This window comes from Malaclemys terrapin, chromosome 6 (assembly GCF_027887155.1).
Source record: "Malaclemys terrapin pileata isolate rMalTer1 chromosome 6, rMalTer1.hap1, whole genome shotgun sequence".
Lineage (NCBI taxonomy): Eukaryota > Metazoa > Chordata > Testudines > Emydidae > Malaclemys > Malaclemys terrapin.
The window spans coordinates 113494009-113504667 of NC_071510.1; positions in this window are offsets into that span (position 1 = coordinate 113494009).

The window sequence follows — 10659 nt, forward strand, 5'->3', positions numbered from 1 at the left end:
CATGATCACATGTCACTGTAAGCCTTCATTACCCACTTGCCAGCACACATGTATGCAGGAAGACTTACAAGTAAACAGAGCCATATATAACAATTCTCCTGGTTAATGGAAGCCATCAAGTTCCAAGCCACCATTAATGGCCCACACTTTGCATAATTACAATAAGATCAGAGTTATATTTCATATTTCTAGTTTCAGATACAAGAGTGATACATTTATACAAATGGGATGACCACACTCAGTAGATTATAAGCGTTGTAATGATACCTTACAAGAGACCTTTTGCATAAAGCATATTCCAGTTACATTACATTCACACTCATTAGCATATTTTCATAAAATCATAGAGTGTAACATCACAAGGATTAAAATTCAAAATGATCTTGTCAAACTGGAGAAATAGGCTGAAAAAAAAAATAGGTGAAATTCAATAAGGATAAATGTCAAAGTATTCCACTTAGGAAAGAACAATCAGTTGCACACATACAAAATGGGAAATGACTGCTTAGGAAGGAGAACTGCAGAAAGGGATCAGGGGGTCATACTGCATCACAAGCTAAATGAGTGAACAGTGTAACACTGTTGCAAAAAAGCAAACATTCTGTGATGTATTAGCAGGAGTGTTGTAAGCAAGACATGAGAAGTAATTCTTCCGCTCTACTCCGCACTGATTAGACCTCAACTAGAGTACTGTGTCCAGTTTTGGGTGCCACATTTCAGGAAAGATGTAAACAAATTGGAGAAAGTCCAGAGAAGAGCAACAAAAATGATTACAGGTCTAGAAAACATGACCTATGAGGGAAGATTGAAAAATTTGGGTTTATTTAGTCTGGAGAAGAGAAGACTGAGGGCATGGCTACACTTGCAAGTTAGAGTGCATTAAAGCAGCCCTGGGCGCCCTAACTCATGACCCATCCACACTGACAAGGCACTTAGAGCTCCTGGACTCTGCAGCTGGAGCGCTCCTGGTAATCCACCTCCAGAAGAAGCATAACGCTTGGTGCGCCTCGGCTGAAACTCCTGGGTGTCAGTGTGAACGAGGTGTTGCATTACTGCGCTCTGATCGGCCTCCGGAAACGTCCCATAATCCCTTTAAGTCAATTGTTTTGGAATATTTGCAAGAATGCGGATATGCCCTTTCAAAGCTCCGTTTCTAACAGCTGGCATGCTTATCTTCTCTGGGACAAAGCAAACCATTACTGTGGAATGCTGTGTGTGAGAGAGAGAGGCGGGGGGAAGGAGGGTCTGCTGCTGTTTCAACTTACAAGACAGCATGCTGATATGCTCTCAGCTCCCCCATAACTCACTCTCTCTCCCCCCACATACACACCACACACTCCCTGTCACACTCTAACCCACCCACCCCATTTGAAAAGCACATAGAAGCCACTTGCATGCTGGGATAGCTACCACAATGCACTGCTCTCTGTGGCCATTGCAAGAGCTGCTAATGTGGCCACTCCAGTGTGCTTGAATCTGACAGTGTGGAAACATTGCAGCGCTTTCCCTACTACGGTCTCTGAGGGCTGGTTTAACTTACAGCACTCTACATCTGCAAGTGTAGCCAGGCCCTGAGGTGAGCCATGATAACCATTTTCATGTACATAAAATACTCCTGGGGGAATTATACACCAAAAAATTACAAATTCTGCATACAATATTTTAAAATTCTGCAAATTTTATTTGTCAAAGTAACACTATATAATCTCTCCAGTTTCAATTATTTTGGTAATTTATTTCAAAAGACCTGTCAGCAAGTATGTCTATAACAATACAGACACATGCACAAAAATTTCCACAGGAGTAGAGAGTTAAAGAAACCCCTACGACAACCCAGTTCCTGTTTCTCTGCCCCCCCCCCCACAGAGACCAGCTGTGGAACTCTCCCCGGCCCAAAGTCTCACACCCCTCCCCCCAGCCCAGACACTCACATCCTCTACCCCCAGAGGCCAGCTACAGCTCTCCCCCCCCCCCAGACCCAGACACTCACACCCTTCTCTCTCCAGAGCCCAGGGATCCAGATGGAAAAACAGCCTAATGCTGGGTCCCGGGCTTGCACAGAGTTTCTTGCGCGTCGCCTCCTTATTCCTTCAGGGTGTGCTGGGAACTGCAGCTGCCGGGAACCCTCCAGTTCCCTCCCTCTCCCCTTCAGCCTTGTCTTTTATTTGCAAACTGGGCTCTCCTGGGTCCAGCAACCCCTAGTGGTGGCTAGCAGCATTGCAGCCCATTTCTGTGGGGAAAAATAAATTATGTGTGCATAACATTAATTTCTGCAAAATTCTCCATTGGCCCAAAATTACCCCATTTCTCCTTAACCTCTGAGGTTAGGATAAGAAGCAATGGGCTTACATTGAAACAAAGGTGGTTTATGTTGGACATTAGGAAAAACTTCCTGTAAGCGTAGTTAAGCACTGGAATAAATTGCCTAGGGAGGTTGTTCAATATCCATCACTAGAGGTTTTTAAGAACAGGTTAGACAAACCTAGGGATGGTCTAAATAATACTTAGTCCTACTAAGTACTTAGACCCCTTCCCCAGTTCATTGATGCCTCCTTTGTCTTTCAAATGTTGTTGATCCTATGATTAGAGATGAGGGGAGAGAGGTGATTTGGGGCCTCTGTTCCTCATATTTATATCCTTTTTCTCCTCTTTAAAAATCATAGGGTTCAGGTGACAGCAAATCTGTTCCTTTGCCAGATGTAAATTTTTCACTTACACCCTTTGTCCTGTCAAAGAATGGCCGCTTAACTAGGTGATAGTTCATTTGATTACATTGATGTTTGGCTGAGGTGTTGGCTAGCCTTTTGTCTTTGGGGAACTGGTCTGAAGCTGTTTCCCCAGACTTGGAACATGCCTTATACAGTAGAATTTCATAACTTTAAATATAACGTTGCCACCATTTTACCAGGACAATTATGTTCAGCAGATTATGAGTTTTCAAATAACACCTCACAAAGCATATTTCGTACAAAATTTATCATAGACTTGTAAAAAGGGTGAACATAAGAGTACAGACTGTCACATTAAGCACTTGGAGATATACAACATCTATCATCTGATGGAGTATCATTATGGCAAACACAATGCCTGCTACCCAGAATGTCTCCTCACTATTAAGAAGTTTAACTAATGCTCACCCTGGGAATGTCTACACTGTACTGCAGTACAGATTACAAAGGTGTGAATAGTAGTGCATACCAAAATGCTGTGCTGTTACTCCCCTGTGTGGACAATGAGGGTGTGAACAAAAAGGTTCCTAATTCATATTAATGGCATTCTCTTCCAACAGGACTACATTAACGTAAACTAGGAACCTTTTAGTTTGTGCCTGCAATGTCCACATGGGGGAGTAACAGTGCACTCTTTGGTGCACACTGCTGTTCAAACCTCTGTTGTCCGAACTGCAATGCAGCATAGACGTAGGCTTAGTCATACTCTCTTATTCACACCCACGCAGCTTCACTGAAGTTCTTTACTACTGTCTGCTTCTCACGATCATAAGGGGAGTGTTGGCTGTAGCCAGCAACCTTGAAATGCCTTGTGTGCACATGAGAGGGAGGAGAGGGATAATTAACTTGGAAATTTTATCTTTTCAAGCAAAAGATGGGGTGGAAAAACCACAGCCAACATTTCCTTCTACTACAGTATGGTACCTGTATTTCCCCTGTAAGACAAAGTGCTACTTAACTCTTGGAAGCTCTTTATTATTCCAATAGTGGATTTGCAATATAAAATAAATATTTGCTACAGATGATTTTGTAAAGTAAAAGGATTTTTTTATTTTATCAGTAGTGATTAACATGTTACATGTCAGAGATGTAATACATTCTCACACGTACTTAATGGTGGAAAGAATATCTAATCCTTAATTTTGGTTCAAATTATTCCTTTAATGATACTGAAGTAAATCCATTGTGTTCTGCAGAGATTAGCATCTGACCCACTGAGACAATGGGCTGAAACAGTTTGACAAAGAATGAATAGCTGTAGATATGCTTCAGAAACCCAAGAAAGCATCTACTATTTTGGTACCCAAACACCTCCATAAGTCAACAAGCAATGCTATGTTTCCCACCATTCACTTCAACTCAGCACTGCTGGGGAAACAATTATAGCATCAGAAGATGCTCATTGAGTGACATGTTATTTTAGAAAGCAACATTATCCACATAATTAACTTATGGGAATGGTTATCAGTACACTCGGCATCAGAGCTCAGTGATGTATTTCATTCCCATTGCTTCTGTTGCAAAATGTGTAAAGCAGGGAGCAATTTCCCGCCGTATAATCATAAAGGGCTTCATCAATTAGCATTTATTTATTGTATGAAAAAAAACAGAGGATATCTTGACAAATCTCAAGGTAAAAGTCTCCAGTCATTTTATAGCATCAGTTTGTGCTGCTCCTGAAATTTGTGCCCCCCTGCTGTCCAGTCTATAATACTTCCCAGTGGGAAGGTGAGTCTAGAGTCCAGGAGCAACAGAAAAGCGTTTCAGGATTTTTTTATGTAAGTAGTTGCTGGAAAAGTAGCACTTCTTTTTCTCCCTAGCTGACATTTATTGATAATTATAATCGACCATATTGAGATATTATAAATGGGATTATATGCCATAAGGAATGCAACATTATGATTTCATTCCTATTCAGGAGGAAACTCAGGGTCTGATTTTCTGACCCTGGCTTCAGCTTCATACATACACAAATTTGTCAGCATGCGCTAGTCATGCACTTAAGTGTGCTCACCCATGCATATGGGTACATGCATAGCACTTTCAAATGGGTTTTGTGGGGGAAAACACGACCACCTGTGCACAGGCAACGGTATGCCCAAGCATGTGGTGGTGTCAATGCAGCAAAGCATTTATACAGGTGAGTGCATAAGAGACCCACTGAAAACTAGACACCTGTTCGGTCTGTGGAAGCTTAAGTGTAATGTGCACCAGTCTTTTGTGAAGATGAAAAAAAACGGAGGCTTCATGATTTGTATGTTACGCAAAGGGTGAGGAAAGCTTAGAACAGCTTTTACGGGTTTGGTCAGAGACTCCCTTTGGTTTATGTCACAGAACAGCTATTTAGGGTCCAGTAGGATCCTAGTTTGAGGGTTGGTAGCAGCAATGCACAGCTGAATTCTCCACTCAAAGTGACTAAGGTCTGGTCTATACTACCCGCCTGAATCGGCAGGTAGAAATCGACCTCTCGGGGATCGATTTATCGCGTCCCGTCGGGACGCGACAATCGATCCCCGAATCGGCGCTCTAACTCCACCAGCGGAGGTGGTAGTAAGCGCCGCCGACAAAAAGCATCAGAAGTCGATTTTTCCGCCGTCCTCACAACGGGGTAAGTCGGCTGCAATACGTCGAATTCAGCTACGCTATTCACGTAGCTGAATTTGCGTATCTTAAATCGACTCCCCGCTGTAGTGTAGATGTACCCTGAGTTTGCTGCATACATGTTTGTTCTGCACTTTACCAAAGTATGAGACACAGCATCTATTTCCTTCTACCACCGAGGGTGCAGGAAGCAGCAAAAGTTGAGCAGGGCCAGGATAGTAATGATATAACTCATCCATTTGTTAGAAATAAGGCCAAATGTTAGCAGCACTGTAGCCCTACTAGGCCAATATATTCCTATTCTTGTGTAGAGCTGAACAAAGTTTTTTTGGCAAATGGTTTATTTGCTGAAAGATGCAGTTGTGCTCAAGCCTGAAACTACTCACAGATTCACCAAATAGTTTCAGCTGAACTGAAAACCTCCCAAAGTGTTTTGGTAATGACAAAAAAAATCAGTGTTTTTACATTACCAAAGCAATTCAATTTTTCATGGGGAGTCACAAGATGGCCAAAAGAGAAGGTGCCCTGCTTTTAGCCTAGTGGTTAGCAAACTCTCCTAGGATGGGGGAGACCCAGGTTCAATTCCCCCACCTGCTATGGAGGAGGGACTTGAACTTGGGCTAGGTGCACATCCTACCTACTAGGCTGGACTCACTCACCTTTTTCCTGGCCCAGTGACTATTTATTATCATTCACTGTGGCAATTCATAATGACAATGAATATTGGGCCAGGAAAAGAGTGCGTGGGAATGATTCTCTAGTCTGGTGGTTAGGGTGTAGGTGACCCAAGTTCAATTTCCTCTGCCAATTACTATGCAAGTAATTTATTCAGAGTGCAATAGCTTCAAGAGAAGAATGCGAGAACCCCTCCTCCCTCAGATCACGTATCCGGGCAGAGTTCCTTTGGCCCATGTCCGCCAGCTCCCTAGACACCTTTGAGGAGCAGTGGGCACTGACCAGGATTCTCTGCTTGGTGTCCTTTTCTGGATTCTTGATTCTGACCCTCACACCCAACCTGGTTTTCTCATTAGTTGTTACCTGGAATTGCTTGGGATCTGGGTCTGCTAGCTCCTCTCCTTAGGGTGGGAGGAGGAGCCTTTAGCTGTGGGCAGGCTTGCACCTACCCATCCCCAGATTCCAAATAGATGATCATAGAATAGAATCTGATCTTCTAATACAGACTGAAAGGTGATAACAGAGTGGCCTGCCCCTAATGGGGTTGGACTAATTGGGATCAGGTGACATCCTGACACACCAGGGCCTCATAAAAGGGTTGAGAAAAGTCTGTTTGAGAGAGAAATCACAGGGAGTGAGGATAGTTCTGTGGAAGGAGTCCATGGAAACAACTAAGGCAGAAAGGTAGTTCACAGGGGCTGAGACTGCATGAGGGTACTCCAGGGAAGGAGCATGGGAGTCTGTGCTCTGTACCAGAGAGAGAGAGAGAGAGAGAGTGTGTCTTAAAAGTAACCCAGAAGAGACTGGGACCAGAGGCTGTAGGGAGGGCTGAAGATGAGCCCAAACAGGGCACAAGAATCTTCTGTTGGTTTGGGTCTTTTGTTCCTCAGAAAGGAGTTGATCTCGGACAGTAACTCTGCCTGAGCCACAAGAAATCCCTGGGAAAGACAGAATGCCTAGATGAGGGGAAATTGAGACAAGGAGTGCTCACAGTACCACAGGTGGCACTACAGAACTGACATGCCCAAAGACACATCCATTCATAGCATGAAGTGCTGTTAAGTTGCTCCTTCTATGACCGTAGCAATGCAGGCAACCATATACTTCCAGTTTCAATGGCTTTTAATGACAACTTTCAAAGTCAACTAGGAAGAACAAAATTAAAGTGTTCATGAGAGAGCACAGTGTGTATTGCCTCTACATAAGCTGCAGCAACTCTGAGAACAAAATGGCTGCTGGTCTACATTACAGTTACATTTTTAGAGATGTAAAGTATACTTGAGAGAGAGATGCTATTATTTCCTTAGTATATACACCAAAGCACCTAATCCCCGCTCCATGGGCTGGCCCAGTAGCCTCAGCAACAGAGTCAGCAGTGCTATTATTACAAGAGGGTCTTAACTGAGAATGCCTCTTCATGAGAGTCACCCTGCCAGGGGCCCATCAAGCAGCTGACTGCAGCACAGCAGGTGCATCCTGCCTCAATTTCACCTTCTGCAGTCCTCAGAGCCAACTGAGTTGCCCATCCTTCCTGCCACAAACCAGTCTCAGCCATCTCACCCCCCCAGTAAATAATGGATGTCCCTTTTAGTCAAATCAGAGCCCTGTTTTGGGGCATCACTTAAAGTCAGTGCATATCTATTCACAGGTCCCAGAGCAATAGTTCACAAACCCCAAATTAAAATAAGCTGAAAAGACAACAGTTCACGAGTTACCAATCCCTCCTCTCCAGGTCACCTTCCCGAGAGATAATAATCCCTGTTCATGTTTCTTGTGCCTATATTCCAGGGTTTCCATCCTGCTGGCCATTCTTAAAGCTTCTTAAAAGTGTTTTGCCATAACCCTTACTTCAGGACTTCTGCAAGCAGATTCCCCAGCCTTCTTTGGCTGTGAGTCCTGCTGAGCACCTCCAGAATCACCCTCTTTTCTGGGGGTTAGCCTGCCCTTTTCTGAGTCAGATCTTCCCCTTTATCTAGGCCAACTCTCCCCCATTCTTTCTCTCTATTTGCTCTTTCCCTTACCTCCCTATAGTTGCTCAGGCAAGCTTCTGCTGGCAGGGGCTACAGCTGCTGCCCAGGTTGTTATAGCTAACAGATGCTTTCTATCAGGACCCATTGAGAGGTAACTAATTAGTCACAGGTGAATGGACCTATTCCTTCTTACCGGGGCCAATCAACCTGTGATAGTGGGAGAGAAAGGCTTTTTAAGAGGGGAAGATTGACCAGTACTCAGAAGTGCTGGTTACATGTAATCTGAGTGAGGTAATACTGCTCTCTGTGCTTTAACATTGCTTCCTTATTTTTCTGCAGTCTCAACCTTGAATAACATTTAGAACCTGATTTTCTTCTCACCCAAGTGTGAGTCTGGAGTAATTCCCCAGAAATCAATGGAGTTATGTTAGAATTAGGCCACGCAGTAGCATTTGTGTAAGCATCCGCATTTCATTTCCTTGAGAGTAAAAGGTTCTTTGGTTTTTGTCATAAAAAAACACAAAAGAGCCAGGAAAAACAACCCTGGCACAGCAGCAGTTGTGTAGCTGAGTTTTCTGTAGCTCCAGAAACCTCGGTAGGCATAGTTGTATAAGAAGTTATATATCTTTTTATATTTATTACAAATGTTTGCTGTATGTGTGGAATACACAGCTTTTAATCACCTGTACAAATTATTTTCTATTAAACTGATATTATAACTAGGCAATCATATGTGAAGTCCAGCTATTATTTTAATTATCACTGTTAAAAAAGTAGGGTGTTTTTAAACAAAAAAGGGGGAAATGCCATGTGTTTCCCCCCACCTATTTAGCTTAAAAGCAACTGAACAGAATTTCCTCCAACTTCCAGAAAAGAAAAAGATAAGAATCAATCTTGAAGAAATTCTTCAGAGGGACAACACTTATTTTTTAGTTAATTAAAACTGGGGGGTGTAATGAAAGTTGTCTTTACAGTTTTGATTATAGCTTTCTCTCTTGTGAAAACTATAAACTTGGGAGCCCAGCTGTATCTGTGCTAAACCTTGAAGTTCAAGGTCCTGGAATAGACAAGATGAGAATTTGAAGCAAGCCAAATTCTAAATATCACATATCTTGCTGTATCCCTGGAGCTGGCCACAAGATTATTTTAAAGTAGATGGGAAGCAGAAATGGGGTGTGGATGGTTGTACACCTCAAAACCACTGAGGGTAACACAAATTTGCCAGTTGGCTGTATTTGTTCTATGTGTTCCAGGCTTTTGATGACAAACGTGTGCAGAATGTGATGATGGTCTGGTATTCAAATAAGTCATAAACAGAGCAGCAGATGGTGTAACAGATGCAATGGGAGCAAAGGGAGCAGGTGTCTGGAACTGTAAGGAGAGAGCTGGTTTGCCCCATTTCTGACATCTAGAAAGGATGTCAGCACCTATCTATGCCAAGGACCAAACTCCCACCTGCTTTGTGTATGTAAATGTCTTGTATTCTCCAATCCAAAGGAACAAAGTGGAGATAAATAAGAGATCTGATGCTCTGCTGAGGCAGTGTTTGAATTGGAAAAATAAAAGGACTAGTACAATGCTCACAATGCACTAGGATCAATCTAGAAATCCCCCACACAGAGAAGCTTTCTTCTCAAATGCTAATGGCCTGAAGGTTCCCTCCCCTTTTCTCTCTCCCTTTGCTCCAGGGAGCTATAAGATGCTCTAATACTAAGGCCGTATCTACACTACCAATTTGTGTCAACAAAAGTGATGTTGACACCCAAAAGTCGACATAATAAAAATCACAATTTCATTTCCACACTCATTCCCTCTGTCAGCAGATCGCATCCACAGTGGAGGCACCATCATTGACAGTGTGAGCAATGCACTGTGGGTACCTATCCCACAGTCCAGCTCGACACCTTCTGTCGCTAGGTGTTGTGGGAAGACGGAGCGGATCACAGCGCATCTTGGGACGGGGCTAATGTCCAGTGATGCACTACTTTCATCCCAGCACTCCATGGGCTTCCAGCTTTCTTTCGCAGCATTTTTGCTACAGCCCTTCTTTGCTGTGCACCCCAATATTTTTGTGAGAAGGAATGGATCCCACCCTGCTCTGCTCTGCTCTAACTGTCATGAAGACTTTGTGGATGGCAGTGCAGTTAATTGTGAAATTCCTAACTGAGGAAGACTCGCAGGTGCCTGAAATTCTGTGTATATGGATAGGAGCAACTTTAGATTGCCTTTGGCATTCACAGAGCAGGAGCTATGGTAGATCGTTGCTTTTGGGCTTGAGAAACAAGAACTGAATGGTGGGATCATACTGTCATGCAGGTGTGGGATGTAGCAGTGGCTACAGAACTTTCGGATGCGGAAAGCCACGTTCCTGGAACTGTATGTGGAGCTCACCCCAGCCCTGCGGCGCAAGGACACCAGAATGAGAGCTGTCCTCTTGGTAGAGAAGCATGTGGCAATCACTTTGTGGAAGCTGGCAATTCCAGACTGCTACCGGTCGGTTGCAAATTAATTTGGAGTGGGGGAAGTTGGGGCTGCGTTAATGCAAGTGTGCAGAGCAATAAATCGCATCCTGCTACAAAGGACCGTGACTCTGGGAAATGTGCGTGAAATAGTGGATGGCTTTGCACAATTGGGTTTCCCTAACTGTGGAGGGGCGATAGATGGCACTTATACTCCCATTTTGG